Source organism: Triticum dicoccoides, chromosome 6B (assembly GCF_002162155.2).
Source record: "Triticum dicoccoides isolate Atlit2015 ecotype Zavitan chromosome 6B, WEW_v2.0, whole genome shotgun sequence".
In the NCBI taxonomy this organism is placed as follows: Eukaryota; Viridiplantae; Streptophyta; class Magnoliopsida; order Poales; family Poaceae; genus Triticum; species Triticum dicoccoides.
In genome coordinates, this window is record NC_041391.1 from 81,595,892 (window position 1) to 81,618,977 (window position 23,086).

Here is a 23,086-nt window from a genome sequence, read left to right on the forward strand (position 1 = left end):
GCCACCGGTGATGGGTTCCCCCTCCGACAGGGTGCCGGAACAGGCTCCCGAGAGGTTTTTGGTGGGTACAGAGGCTTGCGGCGGCGGAACTCCCGATCTATTGTTGTCTTTGAAGGTTTTAGGGTATATGGACTTATATAGGTAAAAGAAGTCAGTCGAGGGATGCTCGAGGGGCCCATGAGACAGGGGGCGCGGCCAATAAGGGGGGGGGCGCCCCCACCCTCGTGGCCACCTCAAAGCTTCCTTGACTTCAACTCCAAGACTCCTGGATCACATCCGTTCCATAAATAACGCTCCCTATGGTTTCATTCCGTTTGGACTCCGTTTGATATTCCTTTTCTTTGAAACACTAAAATAGGCAAGAAAACAACAATATGGGTTGGGCCTCCGGTTAATAGGTTAGTCCCAAAAATAATATAAAAGTGTATAATAAATCCCATAAACATCCAAAATAGATAATATAATAGCATGAATGCTTCTTAAATTATAGATACGTTGGAGACGTATCATCATCCCAAGGCCTAATCCCTGCTCGTCGTCGAGTAGGTAAATGATAAAAGAAAGAATTTATGAAGTGTGAATGCTAGCAGGTGCACAAGTTTGATCAATGATAATTTCAATCACCTTTTCTAGCATGATTATATGTCAAACAGTAGTTCATCTCATAAAACTTCTCACGATCAAGTAACAAGCTATTCACATGTTAAAGCATAGACCATAAACTTTCTTGAAAACTAACAAACTTCATTCTCAGTCATCTAACAATTGCAATTCATCTTATTTTCAGGAAGGGTCTATGTCAGAGCTTTCATTTAGCAAACTCCACATACTCAACTATCATATAGTCTTCTACAATTGCTAACACTCACGCAATACTTATGGTTATGGAGTTTTAATTGGACACTGAGAAAGATAGGGGCTTATAATTTCGCCTCCCAACGTATTCACCTTTGGGTGATGTCAACAATAATAGTTCATGCTAACTTACATCCAATTGGATATATATATCAGGATCTTTCCAACACGAGGTGCTTGCCAAAGGATAAAATGAAAAAGGGAAAGGTGGAGATCTCCTTGACTCTTGCATAAAGTAAAAGACATGAAGTGAAAGATAGGCCATTCGCAGAGGGAAGAAGAGGTTGTCATGCGCTTTTATGGTTGGATGCACAAAATCTTAATGCAAAAGAACGTCACTTTATATTGCCACTTGTATATGGACCTTTATTATGCAGTCCGTCGCTTTTATTGCTTCCATAACAAGATCGTATAAAGCTTATTTTCTTCACACTAATAAATCATACATATTTAGAGAGCAATTTTTATTGCATGCACCGATGACAACTTACTTGAAAGATCTTACTCAATCCATAGGTAGGTATGGTGGACTCTCATGGCAAAACTAGTTTAAGGGATATTTGGAAGCACAAGTAGTATCTCTACTTGGTGTGAGGAATTTTGGCTAGCGTGAGGGGGAAAGGCAAGGTCAACATGTTTGAATGATCCATGACATATACTTTAACTGAGATGTGAGAAAACATAGCCCATTACATTGTCTTCCTTGTCCAACATCAACTCTTTAGCATGTCATACTTAATGAGTGCTCACAATTATAAAAGATGTCTAAGATAGTATATTTATATGTGAAATCTCTCTTACTTCAATATTCTTTCATGAATTCTTCAAATGACCAATACAATGCTTGCTAACCTTCAATAAATTTACAACCTCTACATCTTAGATGTGAAGTCATTAATACCCATGGGACAAGCAAATGAGACATATATAATTTCAGATTTATGACATTCAACTCATTCAACCATTTACTCATAGGATATAAGTGAAGCACATGAGTAAATGACAAACTACTCCAACAAGATATAAGTGAAGATCAATGAGTAGTTAAATAATTATGCAACTATGTGAAGACTCTCTCTCATTTAAGAATTTCAGATCTTGGTATTTTATTCAAACAACAAGCATAGAAAAATAAAATGACATTGCAAGGATAGCACAACTCATATGAAGAAGCAAAAACTTAGGTTCAACCGATACTAACCCATAATTGTTGAAGAAGAAAGGTGGGATGCCTACCGGGGCATCCCCAAGCTTAGATGCTTGAGACTTCTTGAAATATTATCTTGGGGTGCCTTGGGCATCCCCAATCTTGAAATTTTGTGTCTCCTTAATTCCTCTCATATCATGGTTTCTCTTTTTATCAAAAGCTTCATCCACACCAAACTCAAGAAGAACTCGTGAGATAGGTTAGTATAAACCAATGCAAAACCTTATCATTTTCTACTATAACAAATCACTAAAATTATTATTCAACATTGCATACTAAATGTATCTGCATGTTTAATACTCCTATCCTCAAATAGAATCATTAAACAAGCAAACATATGCAAACAATGCAAACATAACAGCAATCTGCCAAAACAGTATAGTATGTAAAGAATGCAAGATTCATCATACTTCCCTAACTCCAAAAATTATAAGAAAAATACTACACTGTAGAAGATTTATCAGAGCTCATTAGGCAAAACTTTTCAACATTATACAATTCTCTGACTTTTCGAGGGAATTTTTGCAACAGCAGTAAACTTTCTGTTTTCAAACAACAACATGTATACTAGCAAAATAAGCATGGTAAAGGCTATCCTTGACATTTTTATTAAAAATATAGATGAAAAACATTATTCTAAACAACAGCAATAAAATATTAACAAAAGAAAATGGCGCTCCAAGCAAAACACATATCATGTGGCGAATAAAAATATAGCTCCAAGTTACCGATGAACGAAGACGAAAGAGGGGATGCCATTCGGGGCATCCCCAAGCTTAGGCTCTTGGTTGTCCTTGAATATTACCTTGGGGTGCCTTGGTAATCCCCAAGCTTAGGCTCTTGCCACTCCTTATTCCATAGTCCATCGAATCTTTACCCAAAACTTGAAAACTTCACAACACAAAACTCAACACCAAACTCGTAAGCTCCGTTAGTATAAGAGAATAAAACCACCACTCGGGTACTGTTGTGAACTCATTCTAAATTCATATTGGTGTTTAAACCTACTGTATTCCAACTTATCTATGGTTCATACCCTCCGATACTACTCATAGATTCATCAAAATAAGCAAACAACACATAGAAAACAGAATCTGTCAAAAACAGAATAGTCTGTAGTAATCTGTATCAAACGTATACTTCTGGAACTAAAAATATTATAAAATAAATTTGTGGACCTGAGGAATTTGTCTATTAATCATCTGCAAAAAGAATCAACCTAAAATCACTCTCCAGTAAACAATGACAGCTAATCTTGTGAGCGCAAAAGTTTCTGTTTTTTACAGCAAGATCATATACACTTCACCCAAGTCTTCCCAAAGGTTCTACTTGGCACAAACACTAATTAAAACATAAAACCACATCTAAACAGAGGCTAGATGAATTATTTATTACTAAACAGGAACAAAAAGCAAAGAACAAAAATAAAATTTGGTTGCCTCCCAACAAGCGCTAACGTTTAACGCCCCTAGCTAGACATGATGATTTCAATGATGCTCACGTAAAAGATAAGAATTGAAACATAAGGGGAGCATCATGAAGAATATGACTAGCACATTTAAGTCTAACTCACTTACTATGCATAGGGATTTTGTGAGCAAACAACTTATGGGAACAGTAATCAATTAGCATAGGAAGGTAGAACAAGCATAGCTTCAAAATTTTCAACACATAGAGAGGAAACTTGATATTGTTGCAATTCCTACAAGCATATGTTCCTCCCTCATAATAATCTTCAGTAGCATCATGAATGAATTCAATAATATAACCAGCACCTAAAGCATTATTTTCATGATCTACTTGCATAGAAAATTTACTACTCTCCACATAAGCAAAATTCTTCTCATTCGGAATAGTGGGAGTATCATAAGAAACTCGAATACTATAAATTGTTTCCACATTAAAAGAGTAATGTTCATAAAAGGGGTAATCATAATCATGACAAGCTTTATAAATATAATCATCACTACTTTTTATAGCATAAGTTTCGTCACAATAATCATCATAAGTAGCAACTTTGTTCTCATCATAATTGATTGAAACCTCTTCCAAGATAGTGGAATCATCACTAAATAAAGTTGACACTCTTCCAAATCCACTTTCATAAATATTATAATACTAAACACCCTCCAAAATAGTGGGATCACTACTTCCTAAAGTTGACACTCTTCCAAACCCATTTTCATCAATATAATCATCATAGGTAAGAGGCATGTTATTATCATAACAACTTTGCATATCAAAACTTGGGAGGCTAAAAATATCATCTTCATTAAACGTAGCATCCCCAAGCTTGGGACAAACATTAATGGCAGCAGATATATTCTCAAATATGTCATCCTCATCAAACATAGCTTCCCCAAGCTTGGGCCTTTTCATATCATAATCATAATCACTCTCATCATTAATAGTGTGGATAGCACCAATAGTATAGCAATTATCATCATCACAATGAGTAGTAGGAGCAACATTATTTGGGATAGATACCTTTCCACCTTTGTTGCTCCTTCTTTTCTTTTTCTTCTTCACATTATGTGGGTTCAACCCTCTTCTTTGAGCTCCTTATTGATGAGATTGGTTGAATAGAAAGCTCCTCCTCGTTACCTGATTCATCATAAGAAATAATAGGAGGATATTGGGAAGTCTCTTCCCTTTCATTAGTATTCTCTTCATCTTCTATTTGCTTTATTTCCTATATGTAGTTGACAATATAAGGATTTTCAATGCAATTCACCGTACAATACATATAACTTTCCTCTAGATCAATATCAAGGAATTTCTCAAGGTTATATTCTGGAATATGCTTAGGTGCACGTTTCAATTCTTCATAACCCAAAAGCAAACTAAGTTCATTATGATGTGCAAGGGAAATCAAGTCATCACAATTTTTGGACATGATTCGTTCATGAAACAATTTGCATCGGAGATTTAAATGACCATGTCCATTGCAAAGTTCACAAGTACGGTAAAGATATCTTAAATTTTCAGCACTCTTATCTAGCCTTTCTTGCAACCCTTTAGTTTCTAAATGCTTATGCCTCTTGCAATATCTATTTTCCCTATTTGGTGTGTACTTGCAAACCCGATGCACTCCACAAAAAATGACATGCTTATAGGAGACATTTTCATCATAACTAGTGCAATCATCATTAGTACTATGGATATTCAAAGAGTTCATACTAACAACATTGCAATCATGCTCATCATTCAAGGATTTAGTACCAAACATTTTATAGACTTCTTCTTCTAGCACTTGAGCACAATTTTCCTTTTCATCATACTCACGAAAGATATTAAAAAGATGAAGAGTATGAGACAAACTCAATTCCATTTTTTAGTTTTCTTTTATAGACTAAACTAGTGATAAAACAAGAAACAAAAAGATTCGATTACAAGATCTAAAGATATACCTTTAAGAACTCACCTCCCCGGCAACGGCGCCAGAAAAGAGCTTGATGTCTACTACACAACCTTCTTCTTGTAGACGTTGTTGGGCCTCCAAGTGAAGAGGTTTGTCGGACAGTAGCAAATTTCCCTCAAGTGGATGACCTAAGGTTTATCAATCCGTGGGAGGCATAGGATGAAGATGGTCTCTCTCAAGCAACCCTGCAACCAAATAACAAAGAGTCTCTTGTGTCCCCAACACACCCAATACAATGGTAAATTGTATAGGTGCACTAGTTCGGCGAAGAGATGGTGATACAAGTGCAATATGGATAGTAGATATAGGTATTTGTAATCTGAAGTTATAAAAACAGCAAGGTAACTAATGATAAAAGTGAGCGTAAACGGTATTGCAATGCTAGGAAACAAGGCCTAAGGTTCATACTTTCACTAGTGCAAGTTCTCTCAACAAGAATAACATACTTGGATCATATAACTATCCCTCAACATGCAACAAAGAGTCACTCCAAAGCCACTAATAGCGGAGAACAAACGAAGAGATTATGGTAGGGTACGAAACCACCTCAAAGTTATCCTTTCTGCTCGATCTATTCAAGAGTCCGTAGTAAAATAACATGAAGCTATTCTTTCCGTTCAATCTATCATAGAGTTCATACTAGAATAACACCTTAAGACACAAATCAACCAAAACCCTAATGTCACCTAGATACTCCATTGTCACCTCAAGTATCCGTGGGCATGATTATTCGATATGCATCACACAATATCGGATTCATCTATTCAACCAACACAAAGTACTTCAAAGAGTGCCCCAAAGTTTCTACCGGAGAGTCAAGACAAAAACGTGTGCCAACCCCTATGCATAAGTTCACAAGGCCACTGAACCCTCAAGTTGATCACCAAAACATACATCAAGTGGATCACGTGAATATCCCATTGTCACCACAGATAAGCACGGCAAGACATACATCAAGTGTTGTCAAATCCTTAAAGACTCAATCCAATAAGATAACTTAAAAGGGAAAACTCAATCCATTAGAAGAGAGTAGAGGGGGAGAAACATCATAAGATCCAACTATAATAGCAAAGCTCACGATACATCAAGATCGTGCCATAGAGAGAACACGAGAGAGAGAGAGAGAGAGAGAGAGAGAGATCAAACACATAGCTACTGGAACATACCCTCATCCCCGTGGGTGAACCACTCCCTCCTCGTCATGGAGAGCTCCGGGATGATGAAGATGGCCACCGGTGATGGGTTCCCCCTCCGGCAGGATGCCGGAATGGGCTCCCGAGAGGTTTTTGGTGGCTATGGAGGCTTGCGGCGGTGGAACTCCCGATCTATTGTTGTCTTCGAAGGTTTTAGGGTATATGGACTTATATAGGTGAAAGAAGTCGGTCGGGGGACGCTCGATGGCCCCACGAGATAGGGGGCGCCCCCACCCTCGTGGCCACCTTGAAGCTTCCTTGACTTCAACTCCAAGTCTCCTGGATCACATCCGTTCCAAAAATAACGCTCCCGAAGGTTTCATTCCGTTTGGACTCCGTTTGATATTCCTTTTCTTCGCAGCAGTGAAATAGGCAAGAAAACAACAATATGGGCTGGGCCTCCGGTTAATAGGTTAGTCCCAAAAATAATATAAAAGTGTATAATAAATCCCATAAACATCCAAAATAGATAATATAATAGCATGAATGCTTCATAAATTATAGATACGTTGGAGACGTATCAACCAACTATACCATGCTCCATTCAACCAACTATACCATGCTCTATTAAAAGAAACTATGTAAAAAATGCTTTATGTGATCTTGGAGCCGGTGTTAGTGTTATGCCTCTCTCTTTATATCGTAGACTTGAATTGAATAAGTTGACACCTACTAAAATATCTTTGCAAATGGCTGACAAATCAACTGCCATACCTGTTGGTATTTGTGAGGATGTGCCTGTTGTGGTTGCAAATGTCACTATCTTAACGGACTTTGTTATTCTTGATATTCCCGAGGACGATGGTATTTCGATTATCCTTGGTAGACCCTTTTTGAGTACTGCAGGGGCTGTTATTGATTGCAATAAAGGCAGTGTCACTTTTCATGTTAATGGTAATGAGCATATGGTACACTTTCCGAGGAAACAACCTCAAGTTCATAGCATCAATTCTATTGGAAAAATTCCAACTATCATTATTGGAGGTTTTGAATTTCCTCTTCCTACTGTCAAGAAGAAATATGATATTCTTATTATTGGGGATGTGCATATCCCCGTTGAGGTAACCTAGTGTTATTCGAAATCTCTCTGGTTCCATGTTATTCAGAATGAGTTTGTTAACAAGACTTGATCAACCTTGTTAGTGGATTCCTTTTGATGAGCATGAGATGGATGAAATTAGAAGGCACAACCTTCTGTACCCTCTTTTTACTTTCTGTTATTTAGTTTAAATAAAGAAAAAATAGTATTTTCTGTCTGTTTTCTGAATTATCCTTGCAATAAAAAATATCCCAAAAATAAAAGCTCTCCAAATGCCCTGCAAATTTAGTATGATTTTTTATGGAATATTTGAGGATTTTAGGCACTGAGAACACAACAGGGGGGGGGCAAGCACCTGGCCACGAGGGTCCAGGGCGCGCCCCCTGCCTCGTGGGCCCATGGTACCCCCTCCACTTATTCCTTCACCCACACACTCCATCTTCCTCCCAAAAAAATCCCCATCCAGCTCAAGCACGAGTTCTAGCTCATTTTGCTGCGATTTTCGATATCCTTGCTCAAAGTTCCATTCACAAAACTGATTTGGGAGATTGTTCCTTGGTATGTGGCTCCTCCATTGGTCCAATTAGTTTTTTTTCTAGTGCTTTATTCATTGCAAATTTTTGCTGCCTAGGTGACCTTGTTCTTGAGGTTGCATGTCAAATTTATGAGGTCCCAAGTAATTCTAATGCATGATATAGGCTCTAGGCACTTGTGGGAGTAGTTGCTACCAATCTTGTTTAGTTTGACTCACCCTTATTTTGAGTTACCAAATTTTTTTAGAAATTTTCAGAAAATGATGAAGAGATTTTTGATGGGCTCTTCTAGCCCAGGCTCCAAGGATAAACAAGCTAAGGAGAAAGAAAAGGCCAAGTATAATCTTCCTCGTGTAGCGGAAGTATGGCCGTGTGAGTGGCCCTGTGATAATTTCTTGAGAGCAGTCGGGATTTATGAAGACTTTTATTCTTTGGCGGATAATGTCGGCCTCACCGACTTTCTCCACGACCGGATCAAACAGTATCTCTTACTCACCAATACTTTCGTGCAAAACTTCTACTATTATCCTAAGATTTCACCTCCTTCAGTAGCTTTTCATTTATATGATGAGGCTAAGGAGATGTCATTACATAATTTTTGCGCGGTTTGCAGAATGCCCTTCGAGGGTAGGATAGATGAACCACGTCGTAAAGATGTGGATGGTTTTATTGATACTATTACTGTAGGGGAATCGAGGAAGGTTTCTGATGCAAGAATAACTAGCATACATTTTCCTGTTTTACGCTACTTTGCTATATTTGCTAGTCGATGCTTAATTGGTCGCGGAAACTGTGGAAACCTTAGTGTTCCTGATATTATTATTTTGTTCCATGCTTTATTCCGTTATAACTCTTTTAGTATGGGTGCCGTTATTGCTAAACGATTAAGCCCGAACCATACAAAGGGCCCCATCATTGGAGGTATCTATGCTGCACGCCTTGCTAAACATTTCGAGATACCTATTAGGCATTATGAGAAAGAGGAGACACTGCTGCCCCTTACCTTTTTAGATTACACGAGCATGGCAGCGCATGAGTTTATTGTTGACAATGATGATAAGATGCTTCTGTATAACCTGAGATTTAATAAGAAACACAATGAGATTATTACCCTACCTGCACCTTCTTTGTTTGATTTAACTGCAGGCCATTACCTCGTCTTGCCGTTGGCTGTGTACGCGCACCGAGGCCAGACATCAGCTCTAGAGCCTGAGCCAGAACCACCACTTGATCCTTATCGTCCATCATCTTATCAGTGGGACCCGGAGCAGCTCGCAAGCTAGTGGCAGTACGATGACACTCCTCAGTACACTGGGGAGAGTAGCCACGGTCCTTGGGCATAGACCAACTTAGGCCAAAAGCCTAAGCTTGGGGGAGTACATATTTCTCACTGACATTATATTCATGTTCACACACATATTCCAGTTGTCGGTGTTCATACTTTTTCATTGTATTATCCATGCTAGTTTAATTTCTTTTTCTAGTTTTCTTCTTGTGTGTTTGATAAACCTTAAGAAAAACCAAAAAATTTAGTTAGTTTAATTTCCATGCTTGTAGTAGTAATTAAAAGAAAATCCAAAAAGATTTCTCGTTCTTCTTTTGCTTGTTGGGAGCTTTCCCGTGTAAATAGTTTTATTTCTTTTCTTTCCTTTGGGGGTCAAGAGGAGAAGACCATAATGAAAATGTTTAGTGGCTCTTATATGCATGATTGTTGATTTAACCAAGAGCCCATATTATCTTGTCTTCTCCCTTGAATTGAATGCTTGCAGATTCTAGCTTAGTCCAATGCACGTGCACTATTATTATTATACACATCGTTCGGTCGTGCAAGTGAAAGGCAATAATGACGATATATGATGGACTAATTGAGATGAGAGAAGCTGGTATGAACTCGACCTCTTTTTTTGTAAATATGATGTGTTCATTGTTCCTGATTCAGCCTATTATGAATAAATATGTTTGCAATGACAAATAGAGATTATAGTTGCTTATGCCATGCTTAATTAGCTAAGAGCTTATAATGGTTTACCTCGCGTGCCAACATGCTATTAAAATGGTTGTGATGTGGTATGATAGGGTGGTATCCTCCTTTGAATGATTCGAGTGACTTGACTTGGCACATGTTCACGCATGTAGTTGAAACAAAATCAACATAGCCTTGACGATATTTATGTTCATGGTGGATTATATCCTACTCATGCTTCCAATCAGTGTTGATTAATTTTAGTGCATGTTGGTCGCTCTCTCAGTTGGTCGCTTCCTAGTCTTTTGCTAGCCTTCACCTGTAATAAGCGGGAACACTGCTTGTGCATCCAAACTCCATAAACCCCAAAGTTATTCCATATGAGTCCACCATACCTTCCTACATGCGGTATTTACCTGCCGTTCCAAGTAAATTTGTATGTGCCATGTTGGGGAACGTAGCAGAAATTCAAAATTTTCCTACAAATCACCAAGATCTATCTATTGAGAAACTAGCAACGAGGGAAAGGAGAGTGCATCTACATACCCTTGTACATCACTAAGCGGAAGCGTTCAAGAGAACGGGGTTGAAGGAGTCGTACTCATCGTGATCCAAATCACCGGAGATCCTAGTGCCGAACGGATGGCACCTCCGCGTTCAACACACGTACAGCCCGGTGACGTGTCCCACGCCTTGATCCAGCAAGGAGAGAGGGAGAGGTTGAGGAAGACTCCGTCCAGCAGAAGCACAACGGTGTGGTGGTGGTGGAGGAGTGTGGCAATCCAGCAGGGCTTCGCCAAGCACCGTGGGAGAGGAGGAGTAAGAGAGGTAGGGTTGCGCCAATAGGGGGAGAAACTCATGTCATTGGCAGCCCCAAAACCCCCACTATTTATAGGAGGAGGGGAGGTGGCTACACCCCCATCTAGGGTTCCAACCCTAGGGGTGCGGCAGCCCTAGATGGGACTTGGAGGGGGCGGCCAAGAGGGGGAGAGAGGGGGCGCGCCCTAGGGTGGGCCTATAGGCCCATCTGCGCCTAGGGTTTCCCCTCTCCCCTCCTAGCTGCGCCTTTGGCAAGGGTGGGAGGCGCACCAGCCCACTCTGGGGCTGGTCCCTTTCCACTCTAGGCCCATGCAAGCCTCCGGGGCAGGTGGCCCCTCCCAGTGGGCCCCAGAACCCTTCCGGTGGTCCCGATACATTACCGGTGACTCCCGAAACACTTCCGGTGGCCAAAACCTCACTTCCTATATATTATTCTTTACCTCCGGACCATTCCGGAACTCCTCGTGATGCCTGGGATCTCATCCGGGACTCCGAACAACATTCGGTAACCACATACAAACTTCCTTTATAACCCTAGCGTCATCGAACCTTAAGTGTGTAGACCCTACGGGTTCGGGAACCATGCAGACATGACCGAGACGTTCTCTGGTCAATAACCAACAGCGGGATCTGGATACCCGTGTTGGCTCCCACATGTTCCATGATGATCTCATCAGATGAACCACGATGTCAAGGACTCAATCGATCCCGTATACAATTCCCTTTGTCTAGCGGTATTATACTTGCCCGAGATTCGATCGTCGGTATACCGATACCTTGTTCAATCTCGTTACCGGCAAGTCTCTTTACTCGTTCCGTAGCACATCATCCCGTGATCAACCCCTTGGTCACATTCTGCACATTATGATGATGTCCTACCGAGTGGGCCCAGAGATACCTCTCCGTCACACGGAGTGACAAATCCCAGTCTCGATTCGTGCCAACCCAACAGACACTTTCGGAGATACCTGTAGTGCACCTTTATAGCCACCCAGTTACGTTGTGGCATTTGGTACACCCAAAGCATTCCTACGGTATCCGGGAGTTGCACAATCTCATGGTCTAAGGAAAAGATACTTGACATTAGAAAAGCTTTAGCATATGAACTACACGATCGTTGTGCTAGGCTTAGGATTGGGTCTTGTCCATCACATCATTCTGCTAATGATGTGATCCCGTTATCAACGACATCCAATGTCCATGGTCAGGAAACCATAACCATATATTGATCAATGAGCTAGTCAACTAGAGGCTCACTAGGGACATGGTGTTGTCTATGTACCCACACATGTATCTGAGTTTCCTTTCAATACAATTATAGCATGGATAATAAACGATTATCATGAACAAGGAAATATAATAATAACAACTAATTTATCATTGCCTCTAGGGAATATTTCCAACAGTCTCCCACTTGCACTAGAGTCAATAATCTAGTTCACATCGCCATGTGATTAACACTGATAGGTCACATCTCCATGTGACCAACATCCAAAGAGTTTACTATTGTCTTAAACTAGTTCACATCACCATGTGATTAAGTCTCAATGAGTTCTAGGGTTTGATCATGTTTTGCTTATGAGAGAGGTTTTAGTCAACGGGTCTGTAACATTCAGATCCGTATGTACTTCGCAATTCTCTATGTCATATTGTAAATGCTGCTTCCACGCTCCACTTGAAGCTATTCCAAATGGTTGCTCCACTATACGTATCCGGTTTGCTACTCAGAGTCACTCGGATAGGTGTTAAAGCTTGCATCGACGTAACCCTTTACGCCGAACTCTTTATTACCTCCATAATCGAGAAACATGTCCTTATTTACTCCAAGGACAATTTTGACCTCTGTCCAATGATCCCCATTCCTGGATCATTCTTGTACCCCTTGACTGACTCATGGCAAGGCACACTTCCGGTGCGGTACACAGCACAACATACTATAGAGCCTATGTCTGAAGCATAGGGGACGACCTTCGTCCTTTCTCTCCCTTCTGCTGTGGTCGAGCTTTAACTCTTAACTTCATACCTTACTACTCAGGCAAGAACTCCTTCTTTGACCGATCCATCTTGAACACCTTCAAGATCATGTCAAGGTATGTGCTCATTTGAAAGTACCATTTAGCGGTTTTGATCTATCCTCATAGATTTTTGATGCTTAATGTTCAAGCAGCTTAATCCAGGTTTTCTATTGAAAACACTTTTCAAATCACCCTATATGCATTCTAGAAATTCTACATCATTTCTGATCAACAACATGTCAACAACATATACTCATCAGAAATTCTATAGTGCTCCCACTCACTTCTTTGGAAATACAAGTTTCTCATAAACTTTGTATAGACCCAAAATCTTTGATCATCTTATCAAAACGTACATTCCAACTCCGAGATGCTTACTCCAGTCCTTAGAAGGATCGCTGGAGCCAGCATACCTTTTAGCATCCTTAGGATCGGCAAAACTTTCTGATTGTATCACATACAATCTTTCCTTACGAAAACTGGTAAGGAAACTCGTTTTGACATCCATCTGCCAGATTTCATAAATGCAGCTAATGCTAACATGATTCCGACGGACTTAAGCGTCGCTACGAATGTGAAAATCTCATCATAGTCAACTCCTTGAACTTGTGAAAAACTCTTTGCCACAAGTCGAGCTTCATAGACAGTGACATTACCGTCCACGTCCGTCTTCTTCTTAAAGATGCATTTATCTCAATGGCTTGCCGATCATCGGGCAAGTCCAAAAAAGTCCATGCTTTGTTCTGATACATGGATCCTATCTCGGATTTCATGGCTTCTAACCATTTGTCGGAATATGGGCCCACCATCGCTTCTCCATAGCTCGTAGGTTCATTGTTGTCTAGCAACATGACCTTCAAGACAGGATTACTGTACCACTCTGAAGCAGTACGCATCCTTGTCGACCTACGAGGTTTGGTAGTGACTTGATCCGAAGTTTCATGATCACTATCATAAGCTTCTACTTCAATTGGTGTAGGTGCCACAGGAACAACTTCCTGTGCCCTGCTACACACTAGTTGAAGTGATGGTTCAATAACCTTATCAAGTCTCCACCATCCTCCCACTCAATTCTTTCGAGAGAAACTTTTCCTCGAGAAAGGACCCGTTTCAAGAAACAATTCCTATTGCTTTCGGATCTAAATTAGGAGGTATACCCAACTGTTTTGGATGTCCTATGAAGATGCATTTTATCCGCTTTGGGTTCGAGCTTATCAACCTGAAACTTTTTCACATAAGCATCGCAGCCCCAAACTTTCAAGGAACGACAACTTAGGTTTCTCCAAACGGTGTCGTCTCAACGGAATTACGTGGTACCCTATTAAAGTGAGTGCAGTTGTCTCTAATGCCTAACCCATGAACGATAGTGGTAATTCGATAAGAGACATCATGGTACGCACCATATCCAATAGGGTGCAACTATGATGTTCGGACACACCATCACACTATGGTGTTCTAGGCGGTATTAATTGTGAAACAATTTCCACAATGTCTTAATTGCGTGCCAAAGCTCGTAACTCAGATACTCATCTCTATGATCATATCATAGACATTTTATCCTCTTGTCACAATGATCTTCAACTTCACTCTGAAATTACTTGAACCATTCAATAATTCAGACTTGTGTTTCATCAAATAAATATACTCAACATCTACTCAAATCATCTGTGAAGTAAGAACATAACGATATTCACTACGTGCATCAGCACTCATTGGACTGGACTCATCAAAATGTGTTACTTCCAACAAGTTGCTATCTTGTTCCATCTCACTGAAACCGAGGCTTTTCAGTCATCTTGCCCATGTGGTATGATTTGCGTATCTCAAGTGATTCAAAATCAAGTGAGTCCAAATGATCCATCTGCATGGAGTTTCTTCATGCGTATACACCAATAGACATGGTTCGCATGTCTCAAACTTTTCAAAAATGAGTGAGTCCAAAGATCCATCAACATGGAGCTTCTTCATGCGTTTTACACCAATATGACTTACATGGCAATGCCACAAGTATGTGGTACTATCATTACTATCTTATATCTTTTGGCATGAAAATGTGTATCACTACGATCGAGATTTAATAAACCATTTATTTTAGGTGCAAGACCATTGAAGGTATTATTAAAATGAACAGAGTAACCATTATTCTCCTTAAATGAATAACTGTATCGCGATAGACATAATCCAATCATGTCTATGCTCAACGCAAACACCAAATAACAATTATTTTGGCTTAACACCAATCTCGATGGTAGAGGGAGCGTGCGATGCTTGATCACATCAACCTTGGAAACACTTCCAACACATATCGTCAGCTCACCTTTAGCTAGTCTCCGTTTATTCCATAGCTTTTATTTCGAGTTACTAACACTTAGCAACCGAACCGGAATCTAATACCCTGGTGCTACTAGGAGTACTAGTAAAGTACACATTAACATAATGTATACTTCTATCGACCTTGCCAGCCTTCTTATCTGTACCAAGTGTCTAGGGTAATTCTGCTCCAGTGGTTGTTCCCCTTATTACAGAAGCACTTAGTCTCAGGTTTGGGTTTAACCCTGGGTTTCTTCACTGGAGCAGCAACTGATTTGCCGTTTCATGAAGTACCCCTTCTTGCCCTTACCCTTCTTGAAACTAGTGATTTTCACTAACCATCAACAATTGATGCTCCTTCTTGATTTCTGCTTTTGAGGTGTCAAACATCGCGAATATCTCAAGGATCATCATATCTATCCCTGATATGTTATAGTTCATCATGAAGCTCTAGCAGCTTGGTGGCAATGACTTTGGAGAAACCTCACTATCTCATCTGGAAGATCAACTCCCACTCGATTCAAGTGATTGTTGCACTCAAACAATCTGAGCACAAGCTCAACGATTGAGCTTTTCTCCCTTAGTTTGCTCGCTAAGAAAATCGTCGGAGGTCTTATACCTCTTGACGTGGGCACGAGCCTGAAATCCCAATTTCAGCCCTTGAAACATCTCATATGTTCTGCGACGTTTCGAAAAACGTCTTTGGTGCCTCAACTCTAAACCTTTTAACTGAACTATCACGTAGTCATCAAAACGTGTATGTCCGATGTTCGCAACATCCACAGACGACGTTTGGGGTCTAGCACACTGAGCGGTGCATTAAGGACATAAGCTTTCTACTGTCCGCATAATCCCTACTGTCAACTTTCAACTATATTTTCTCTAGGAACATATCTAAACAATGGAACTAAAGCGCGAGCTTACGACATAATTTGCAAAGTTCTTTTGACTACGTTCAGGATAATTAAGTTCATCTTATGAACTCCCACTCAGATAGACATCCCTCTAGTCATCTAAGTGATTACATGATCCGAGTCAACTAGGCCGTGTCCGATCATCACGTGAGGCGGACTAGTCATCATCGGTGAACATCTTCATGTTGATCGTATCCTCCATATGACTCATGCTCGACCTTTCGGTCTCTTGTGTTCCGAGGCCATGTCTGTACATGCTAGGCTCGTCAAGTTAACCTAAGTGTTTTGCGTGTGTAAATCTGGCTTACACCCATTGTATGTGAACGTAAGAATCTATCACACCCGATCATCACGTGGTGCTTCGAAACGACGAACTTTCGCAACGGTGCACAGTTAGGGGGAACACTTTCTTGAAATTTTAATGAGGGATCATCTTATTTACTACCGTCGTTCTAAGCAAATAAGATGCATAAACATGATAAACATCACATGCAATCAAATAGTGATATGATATGGCCAATATCATTTTGCTCCTTTTGATCTCAATCTTCGGGGCTCCATGATCATCATCGTCACCGGCATGACACCATGATCTCCATCATCGTGTCTCCATGAAGTTGTCTCACCAACTTATTACTTCTACTAATGGCTACCGGTTAGCAATAAAGTAAAGTAATTACATGGCGTTGTTCAATGACACACAGGTCATACAATAAATAAAGACAACTCCTATGGCTCCTGCCGGTTGTCATACTCATCGACATGCAAGTCGTGATTCCTATTACAAGAACATGATCAATCTCATACATCACATATCATTCATCACATTCTTCTTGGACATATCACATCACATAGCATACCCTGCAAAAACAAGTTAGACGTCCTCTAATTGTTATTTGCATGTTTTACGTGGCTGCTATGGGTTTCTAGCAAGAACGTTTCTTACCTACGCAAAACCACAACGTGATATGCCAATTGCTATTTACCCTTCATAAGGACCCTTTTTCATCGAATCCGTTCTGACTAAAGTGGGAGAGACTGGCACCCGCTAGCCACCTTATGCACCAAGTGCATGTCAGTCGGTGGAACCTGTCTCACGTAAGTGTACGTGTAAGGTCGGTCCGGGCCGCTTCATCCCACAATACTATCGAAACAAGATTGGACTAGTAACGGTAAGCATATTGAACAAAATCAACACCCACAACTACTTTGTGTTCTACTCGTGCAAAGAATCTACGCAATAGACCTAGCTCATGATGCCACTGTTGGGGAACGTAGCAGAAATTCATAATTTTCCTACGAATCACCAAGATCTACCTATGGAGAAACCAGCAACGAGGGAAAGGAGAGTGCATCTACATACCCTTGTAGATCGCTAAGCGAAAGTGTTCAAGAGAACGGGGTTGAAGGAGTCGTACTCGTCGTGATCCAAATCACCGAAGATCCTAGTGCCGAACGGACGGCACCTCCGTGTTCAACACACGTACAGCCCAGTGACGTCTCCCACGCCTTGATCCAGCAAGGAGAGAGGGAGAGGTTGAGGAAGACTCCGTCCAGCAGTAGCACAACGGCGTGGTGGTGGTGGAGGAGCGTGGCAATCCAGCAGGGCTTCGCCAAGCACCACGGGAGAGGAGGAGTAAGAGAGGTAGGGCTGCGCCAATAGGGGGAGAAACTCATGTCATTGGCAGCCCCAAAACCCCCACTATTTATAGGAGGAGGGGAGGTGGATGTGCCCCCATCTAGGGTTCCCACCCTAGGGGTGCGGCAGCCCTAGATGGGACTTGGAGGGGGCGGCCAAGAGGGGGAGAGAGGGGGCGCGCCCTAGGGTGGGCCTATAGACCCATCTGCGCCTAGGGTTTCCCCTCTCCCCTCCTAGCTGTGCCTTGGGCAAGGGTGGGAGGTGCACCAGCCCACTCTGGGTCTGGTCCCTTTCCACTCTAGGCCCATGCAAGCCTCCGGGGCTGGTGGCCCCTCCCGGTGGGCCCCGGAACCCTTTTGGTGGTCCCGATACATTACCGGTGACCCCCGAAACACTTCCGGTGGCCAAAACCTCACTTCCTATATATTATTCTTTACCTACGGACCATTTCGGAACTCCTCGTGACATCTGGGATCTCATCCGGGACTCCGAACAACATTCGATAACCACATACAAACTTCCTTTATAACGCTAGCGTCATCGAACCTGAAGTGTGTAGACCCTACGGGTTCGGGAACCATGCAGACATGACCGAGACGTTCTCTGGTCAATAACCAACAGCGGGATCTGGATACCCATGTTGGCTCCCACATGTTCCACAATGATCTCATTGGATGAACCACGATGTCAAGGACTCAATGGATCCCGTATACAATTCCCTTTGTTTAGCGGTATTATACTTGCCCGAGATTCGATCGTCGGTATACCGATACCTTGTTCAATCTCGTTACCGGCAAGTCTCTTTACTCATTCCGTAGCACATCATCCCGTGATCAACCCCTTGGTCACATTGTGCACATTATGATGATGTCCTACCGAGTGGGCCCAGAGATACCTCTCCGTCACACGAAGTGACAAATCCCAGTCTCGATTCGTGCCAACCCAACAGACACTTTCGGAGATACCTGTAGTGGACCTTTATAGCCACCCAGTTACGTTGTGGCGTTTGGTACACCCAAAGTATTCCTACGGTATCCGGGAGTTGCACAATCTCATGGTCTAAGGAAAAGATACTTGACATTAGAAAAGCTTTAGCATATGAACTACATGATCTTTGTGCTAGGCTTAGGATTGGGTCTTGTCCATCACATCATTCTGCTAATGATGTGATCCCGTTATCAACGACATCCAATGTCCATGGTCAGAAAACCATAACCATCTATTGATCAACGAGCTAGTCAACTAGAGGCTCACTAGGGACATGGTGTTGTCTATGTACCCACACATGTATCTGAGTTTCCTTTCAATACAATTATAGCAGGGATAATAAACGATTATCATGAACAAGGAAATATAATAATAACAACTAATTTATCATTGCGTCTAGGGCATATTTCCAACAAACTCCAAACCTTCAAATGAAATTCTGTTTTGTATGCTTGAGCAGCTCATGTATCAACTAGGGCTGTCTGTATCTTCCATAATAGGTGGGTTATTCTCAAGGAGAGTGGACTCCGCTCCCCATTCACGAGAAAATGGCTGGTAACTGGGATGCCCAGCCCCATGATCAAAAGATCAAAGCAAATCAAAATAATTAAACAAAACTCCCCCAAGATTGTTTCTAGTTGGAGGCATCCGTTGTTTTGGGCAAGCCATGGATTGATGCTTGTTGGTGGTGGGGGAGTATAAACTTTACTATTCTGTTTGGGAACCGCCTATAATGTGTGTAGCATGGAAGATATCGAGATCTCATAGTTGTTACGTTGACAGTGAAAGTATACCGCTCAAAATGTTATTCATCTCTAGTTTAAAATCAAGCTCTGGCACCTCTACAAATCCCCGCTTCCCTCTGCAAAGGGCCTATCTATTTAATTTTATGTTGAGTCATCACCTTCTTATTAAAAAGCACCCGCTGGAGAGCACACTGTCATTTGCATGCATTACTATTAGTTTATATTGGGTATGACTTGACTGGATCTCTTTTACCATGAATTACAATGTTTAGTCAGTCCTTGATCTTTAAAGGTGCTCTGCATTTATGTTTTGCGGTCTCAAAAAGGGCTAGCGAGATACCATCTTGTTATATCATATTATGATTGTCTTGAGAAAGTGTTGTCATCCGAGTTTTATTATTATTGCTCGCTAGTTGATTATGCCATTGATATGAGTAAACATGAGACCTAAGTGTTATTGTGAATATGGCTAGTTCATAATCTTTGCTGAAAACTTGAATGCTGGCTTTACATATTTACAACAACAAGAGCAAACAGAGTTTGTAAAAGTTTTTCTTTATCACTTTCAGTTTATCAACTGAATTGCTTGAGGACAAGCAAAGGTTTAAGCTTGGGAGAGTTGATACGTCTCCAACGTATCTACTTTTCCAAACACTTTTGCCCTTGTTTTGTACTCTAACTTGCATGATTTGAATGAAACTTACCCGGACTGACGCTATTTTCAGCAGAACTACCATGGTATTAATTTTGTGCAGAAACAAAAGTTCTCAGAATGACCTGAAAATCCACGGAGATTACTTTTCGAAAATATAAAAAATACTTGCGAAAGAATCAAGGCTAGGGGACCCACACCCTGTCCACGAGGGTGGGGGTTGGGGAACGTAGTAATTTCAAAAAAATTCCTACGCACACGCAAGATCATGGTGATGCATAGCAATGAGAGGGGAGAGTAATGTCCACGTACCCTCGTAGACCGTAAGAGGAAGCGTTATGACAACACGGTTGATGTAGTCGTACGCCTTCACAGCCCGACCGATCAAGCACCGAAACTACGGCACCTCCGAGTTCTAGCACACGCTCAGCTCGATGACATCCCTCGAACTCCGATCCAACCGAGTGTCGAGGGAGAGTTCCGTCAGCACGACAGCGTGGTGACGATCTTGATGTACTACTGACGCAGGGCTTCGCCTAAGCACCGCTACGATATTATCGAGGTGGACTATGGTGGAGGGGGGCACCGCACACGGCTAAGAGATCCAAGGGATCAATTGTTGTTGTTGTGCCTAGAGGTGCCCCCTGCCCCCGTATATAAAGGAGTAAGGGGGAGGGGGCAGCCGACCTAAGAGGGGCGCGCCAAGGGGAGTCCTACTCCCACCGGGAGTAGGACTCCCTCCTTCCTTGTTGGAGTAGGAGAAGGGGGAAAGAGGGGGAGAGGAGGAAGGAAAAGGGGGCTGCACCCCTTGTCCAATTCGGACCAGAGGGGGGCTGCGCGCCTCCTTCCTTTCGGCCTCTCTCCTCTATTCCCGTATGGCCCAATAAGGCCCATATACTCCCCGGAGAATTCCCGTAACTCTCCGGTACTCCGAAAAATACCCGAATCACTCGGAACCTTTCCGAACTCCGAATATAGTCGTCCAATATATCGATCTTTACGTCTTGACCATTTCGAGACTCCTCGTCATGTCCCCGATCTCATCCGGAACTCCGAGCTCCTTCGGTACATCAAAACTCATAAACTCATAATGTAACTGTCATCGAAACCTTAAGCGTGCGGACCCTACGGGTTCGAGAACAATGTAGACATGACCTAGAACTATTCTCGGTCAATAACCAATAGCGGAACCTGGATGCTCATATTGGCTCCCACATATTCTACGAAGAACTTTATCGGTCAAACCGCATAACAACATACGTTGTTCCCTTTGTCATCGATATGTTACTTGCCCGAGATTCGATCGTCGGTATCTAATACCTAGTTCAATCTTGTTACCGGCAAGTCTCTTTACTCGTTACATAATGCATCATTCTGTAACTAACTCATTAGCTACATTGCTTGCAAGGCTTATAGTGATGTGCATTACCGAGAGGGCCCAGAGATACCTCTCCGACAATCGAAGTGACAAAACCTAATCTCGAAATACGTCAATCCAACATGTACCTTTGGAGACACCTGTAGTACTCCTTTATAATCACCCAGTTACTTTGTGACGTTTAGTAGCACCCAAAGTGCTCCTCCGGTAAACGGGAGTTGCATAATCTCATAGTTACAGGAACATGTATAAGTCATGAAGAAAGCAATAGCAACATACTAAACGATCAAGTGCTAGGCTAACGGAATGGGTCATGTCAATCACATCATTCTCCTAATGATGTGATCCCATTAATCAAATGACAACACATGTCTATGGTTAGGAAACATAACCATCTTTGATTAATGAGCTAGTCAAGTAGAGGCATACTAGTGACTATATGTTTGTCTATGTATTCTCACATGTATCATGTTTTCGGTTAATACAATTCTAGCATGAATAATAAACATTTATCATGATATAAAGAAATAAATAATAACTTTATTATTGCCTCTAGGGCATATTTCCTTCAGTCTCCCACTTGCACTAGAGTCAATAATCTAGTTCACATCATCATGTGATTTAACACTAATATTCATATCTGTATATGGTTAACACCCATAGTTCACATTGTCATGTGATCAACACCCAAAGGGTTTACTAGAGTCAATAATCTAGTTCACATCGCTATGTGATTAACACCCAAAGAGTACTAAGGTATGATCATGTTTTGCTCGTGAGAGAAGTTTAGTCTACGGGTCTGTCACATTCAGAGCCGTATGTATTTTGCAAATATTCTATGTCTACAATGCTCTGCATGGAGCTACTCTAGCTAATTGCTCCCACTTTCAATATGTATCCAGATTGAGATTTAGAGTCATCTGGATCGGTGTAAAAGCTTGCACCGATGTAACTTTTTACGACGGGCTCTTTTATCACCTCCATAATCGAGAAGTATTTCCTTGGTCCTCACTAAGGATATTCTTGACCGATTTCCAGTGATCTACTATTAGATCAAAATTGTATTCCTTTGCCAAACACAGAGCAAGGTATACAATAGGTCTGGTTCACAGCATAGCATACTTTATAGAACCTATGACCAAGGCATAGGGAATGACTGTTCATTCTCTTTCTATTTTTTTTGCCATAGTTGGGTTTTGAGTCTTACTCAACTTCACACCTTGCAACACAGGAAAGAACTCTTTCTTTGACTGTTCCATTTTGAACTACTTCAAAAAAATTATCAACGTATGTACTCATTGAAAATCTTATCAAGCGTCTTGATCTATCTTCAATAGATCTTGATGCTTAATATGTAAGCAGCTTCACTGAGGTCTTTCTTTGAAAAACTCCTTTCAAACACTCCTTTATGCTTT